This window comes from Rattus norvegicus, chromosome Y (assembly GCF_021556685.1).
Source record: "Rattus norvegicus strain SHRSP/BbbUtx chromosome Y, alternate assembly SHRSP_T2T, whole genome shotgun sequence".
In the NCBI taxonomy this organism is placed as follows: domain Eukaryota; kingdom Metazoa; phylum Chordata; class Mammalia; order Rodentia; family Muridae; genus Rattus; species Rattus norvegicus.
Window position 1 is genome coordinate 18,129,862 of NC_141555.1, and position 5,947 is coordinate 18,135,808.

Below are 5,947 nucleotides of genomic sequence, written 5' to 3' on the forward strand. Positions count from 1 at the left end.
CCTTCTGCACATAAAAAATGTGATCTAGCACCCTCACCATCACCCCATTACTTCTAATGTTCCTATACCACGGAGAATTATTCAAATATCCTCTACCACTGAAAATGACCCTCCTGACTTGTCATCAGACACAAAAGAGCCAAGCTTATCACAACACACAGTCAATGAGTCGTGCAGACTCCATCATTATACAATGTACAGAGAAGATAAAACATTCAATACCTCTGTCCTGAAAGGAGAGTCTCCAATATTTTCCACATATACATCAGAGATGCTAGAATTTCCCAAAACTAAACAGGATTCTCTAAATAGTACTCTATCTCATAAAGTGACTGTGTGACAAGAAACATCTTCAAAAGAAGTTCTACCCACAGTCACATCTTTAGAAATGGCTTGTGGATGCGACACATGTAAAAAAGATATTTTAGGACATATTTCATCTGTAGAGAAGATTATGGATCCAAACATATGTGAACGAGGAGTGGGGGAACATGATATGTAAACACGAGTGTCTATAGCATCCTTGACATCTGAGGAAACAGATTCCTTGGATTCCAATTGTGCAAAAGAATGCATATGACCTCTGCAAACTTCAAAGGAGGCTATAGGAACTTCCTTATCTCCTCAACTTCCCCAACTACAGAAGATGCTACACACTCTTCCAAATATGCACAAAGGTTTTCCAGTCCTTCTTTATACCCACAAGCAGACCCAGAACATCTGCCAAATACCTGGATTTTACCTTATCTCCTGAAGGGGCTTTGGAACCTGTTTTGCCTATCAAGTAGGCTAGGGAACCTGACACTTCTATATGAAAGTCTGTTTCCTCTTCTCCAGCAGAAGACATTTTTCTTGGAACTTTCTCAATTACACAACAATAACTAGCAACATCCTTATCTGCTCGTGATACTCTCAGACCTCTCACATATGTCCATGATGCTCTAGGAGAGATCAAATCTTCAGAGGTAGCACTAATACCTAAACCCCATTCTGACGTTAGTCAGAATTTCTACACATATACATGGTACATTAAGACCTTCCTCATCTGAGAAGGATGTCTTAGGATCTACTGCATCTGAACAGCATGCTTTACAACTATCCCCATCTAAACCGGTAGATTTATTTCACATGTCCACTCTGGGGAGAAATAGTTGACATCTCCCTCTACCAAATGGACCCCAGGCATCCAGTTTCTAGAAACAAAGAGTTAAGATTTGATCCTTCTGATGGAGTCTTGAGAAATTTCTCTTCAAAAGAAGACAGTTTCAACCATCACCCTTCTGACAAAAGGGATCTTGTGCCATTTTCTGCTATCAAAGAGACACCAAAAGCTACAACTACTCCTTAGGTTTTTCCCACACCTTCTCTATCTGTCCAAAGGGCCTTGGAATATTCCAAAAATGATGAAGGAATTGTGGAAAGTTTCCAATCATAACCAGGGCATCCTGGACATTACACATTGTCCCAAGATGCTCAAGTAACTCCTCCTTCTACCAAATACGCATGTTCACCATCTGCCCTAGGATTTCAGGGAATTTCTTCACTGCTCTTTAGGGCTCCAGAAAGTGTTCTCCAGGCTCAAAGTGATTTGTCATTGTGAAAATTAGACTTCAAAAAATGGAAAACAGGTTTTCTATTTCCAAAGGTTTGTGGGAAAGTCCACATCAAAAAAAATCATTTAGACCTTGTGCCATTATCCCAGTATATCAGAAAAATTCCATGTCTTCGAAATCATCTAAAAATCAATCTGGCTCTAGCACTCGTCCTGGGAAACATTTACCATCAGCCATGCAATCCCCAGGACCACCACAATCTAAAAAGGGTTATATAGAAATTTTACCATCTGCAAAAGGTCTTTAGGATGCTCAGAAACTTCTCCAAGAGCTCGGTTAACCCAGAGAACAAAAGAACTAAAGCCATTTGCCCATGGTGTTTTCTGAAGAACCACATATCTCTTCTCTTTTATACCATGACAGAAGGCCAGCTTCCTTCTCCCCGTCTCTGATCACTTCATCCTATTTGGTCACCCTCCCAAATGGCTGTTTACTCTGATTTAGAGGCCAATTAGTAAACCCCAGAGGTACTGAAGGAATATCTGAGAGGCAGTTGCAGTCAGGACAACACTTGTGACATCACAGAAGAAGACAGGGATGTCCAGGATAGAAGAATGTTTCAGGCAGGGTCGAATGATGATGTCACTGAGAACTTCCATGGCCTAACTTCTAAACAGCTCTCCTTACATTGACCAATATCGAGGGTGCTCTTTCCAGGAGTGTCTCCTGTGTCACAGTGGAAACCTTTAGGTATGACATCTATCTAAAGTTAAGTAGTACTATTTGTTTAATCATTGGTTACATGTTCTGAATGGAGAAAGTTAGTCAGGGGCTTGCATGGGTAGAAAATGTCTAGGAACATGGAGTGGAGGAGATTTTTCTGGATAATAATTTTATTCCCAGGTCCATTCCTCTGATATACACTTCAAATTCGTAGGTTTTCTCTGTTTCTCAAAGGCAAGTATTTTCCCTACAGATCTTCAATTGAATGAATATTGTATTAAATTTTTTTCTACACTTCTTGAGTGGGCACACTATACATATATATATATATATATATATATATATATATATATATATATATATATATATGTATATATATATTCTTGAATGTGTACTCAAAAATTCTGTTTTCCAATTCAATTTTTTGCATTGATTTTGCCAACAAAGTCGGCACAACTATAGAGTGAATATAACAGTGTAAATACTGTGTACCTTCATCAAATAATAAACTCCCAAATCCTTTTTTTTATCCAAAAATTACCAGATATCATTAAAGTAAAGGAGAGCATGGACTATAGAATTCGGTTCTCTAGTCCCATTTGATATCAGTTCTGCATTATCTACCTTACTGTGTTTTGAGGAAGAGACTTGAGGGTTTTGGTGGCTTTACCATGATTATTTCTCCATGCCATATATATGATTCAGGAGGATGTGCAGAATGAGGAATACCTTGAGGTCCAGTGAAACTTCAGCTTCATAAGGTTCTTAAGAAAAGGAGGGAGTCTATTTGGCACTGTCATTTCTTGATTCTACATTCTTGACCTTGTATCCTAGAATCCATTTAAAATAACATCTAACCTCGAGCTGTATGTTATGTATATATCTATATCTATATCTATATAGATATAGATATAGATATAGATATAGATATAGATATAGATATCTATAGATATAGATATAGATATCTATAGATATAGATTAGATAGATAGATAGATAGATGATATAGATATAGATATAGATATAGATATAGAATTAGATATAGATATAGATATAGATATAGATATAGATATAGATATAGATATAGATATAGATATAGATATAGAAATATTACACCAAAATTCATAGTTGTAGTAGCCACCTTAAGTGTGTATATATATATATATCAGCCACCTAAACTAGGTAAGAGTGATGAAGCTAAGAAGTGTATTCTGCCAGGAAACAGATATAGATATGCCCTTAGAAACACAGCTAGAACAAGTCAAATAAAGAAGTGAATGCTAGAGGCAAACCATTGACCTAAAATGGACCTCTTGTTGGTAGATTCTCAGAAAGGATAACAAGAGCTACAGGAACTTTCATTCCCCATAAGAACAAAAAGGCCAATGAACCAGAGCTTTCTGGTACTAAACCAATATTCAAAAACTGTATTTGGACAAACCTATGCATCCAACTGCATATGTAGCAGAGGATAGCCTTGTTGGGCACCAATGAATGTAGAAGGCCTTGGTCCACCCTTGGATTGACTCGCAGTTAAAGGAAATGTGGAGGGAGATTAAGGTGGTTTATAGAAGAGGAGAAGAGCGACCAGTTAGTGATCTTGTGGGAGGAAACTCTTAAAGGAAATAATATTTTAAATGTAAATATAGGAATTTGTTTAAAAAAACAAATAGATTTTGTAAAAAAAATATAAAAAATAAATGAAAATTGTGAGCTAAACACAGCTGTTGACTCAGAAATCTAATGGGTCACTGTCAGGGAATGGTAGTCAGGTATATAATAGTGCAAAGATTGAGATAGTGAAGTCTCAACTAGAAGCACTTCTCTTTCCCAGATATCAGTGTCAGACACAAACTGCACAATAGATAACTGCAGCATGGAGGAGTTTACTTTGAGCTACGGACAAAATAATTGTCCTTCCTTTCTTCCTTAGGTACTTTTACTTCTTGTCTCCCAACAAAGTGTGCCCTGCTATAGAGTGAATATAACAGTGTGAATATAACAGTGTAAATATTGTGTACCTAATTCAAATGATAAACTCCTAAATCCTTATTTTTCCCAAAATTTATGAGACATCAGTAAAGAAAAGGACATCATGGACTATAGAAAGCAGATCCCTATTCCCATTATATATCAGTTCTATAATATCTACTTTCCTGTGTTCCCAGGGCCAGACATAAGGTTTTGGGAGGATGGTTCTTACTTCAGGCCAAACACAAGACTCAGGAGGATGGGCAGGAAGAGGAATTTCTTGAAGTCCAGAGAAACCTCAACTTCAATAGGTTCATAATAACAGGAGGGAGTCTGATTGGCATTGGCCTTTGCTGATTCTACATTTTTGACCTAGTTGCACAAAATCCAACTTAAAATTCCACCTAACCACATAGGTATAGGATCCACAAATTATATACATATATATATATATATATATATATATATATATATATATATATATATATATATATATATGTATATGTATATATGTATATATAGATAGATAGATAGATACATACATACATACATACATACATACATACATACATACATACATACATAGATCTGCCAAAAACTACATAAGATTGATGGTGCTAAGAAGTGCATGCTCCCAGGAAATGGATATAGATCTTTCCTGAGAGACCCAGGTAGAGCATGCCAACTACAGAAGTAAAGGTTATTGTCAAACCAATCGAATGCAAACGAACCTCTTGTTAGTAAATTTGGAGAAAGGATTACTAGGATTGAATGGGCTTTCAAGCCCATAAGAACAACAATGCCAATGATCTATAGCTTTCTGGTACTAAACCAATACTCAAAGACTGTACATGGAAGAACTATGGCTCCAACTGCTTATGTAGCAGAGAATGGACTTGTTGGAGATCAATGGTAGGAGAAGCTCTTAGGCCTACCAAAGCTGGACCCCCAGTGTAGGGGAATGTCAGGAGGTGCTGGGAAATGCAGTGGTTGGTGAGGGGGAACACCTTTAGAGAAGAACTGGTGGGTAAGGGATAGGAGTCTTATGATTGGATAACTGGGAAATGAATAATATTTGAAATGTAAACAAAAATATCCAATTTTTATAAAAGGAAAAAATAAAAGTGTAACAAGCTGAACAGGCAAAGTGAGGAATCTCAAACCCACTTGAGAGGGAGAAGAAATGAACCACAGGAGGGAAGAGTGAGGGACCTGGGTGAGAAAGGAGACAGTAAGGGAAAGAGGAAAACATGGTCAGGTATTGGTGGGGAGTAGGACTGAAGCCCTGAGTGTCAGCAGAATGAGTGAAAACAGGCGACCTCAGGAACTAAAAGGATGGAGGTGGGGGTGGCTCTAGAATATTCCAGAGACCTGAGAGGTAAGCGACTATCAGGACTTAGTGAAAAGTCCGGGAGTGGGTAGATGGAACTTGTAGAGACTACCTCCATGAGGAAGAGAGAGCATCAAGTGAGGGATAAGGTGGCCTTCCACAAATCCAAACTCTGACCCATATTTGTTGCTGTATTAAAGAACTTCAAGGACAAAACTAGAAAAGAGCCTGAGTAAAAGAAATTCCAGGGTTGGGGATTTGGCTCAGTGGAAGAACTCTTGCCTAGTAAGCGCAAGGTCCTGTGTTCGTTCCCCAGCTCCAAAAAATGAAAAAAAAAAAGCCAAAAAAAAAAGAAAGAAATTTCAGTGACCT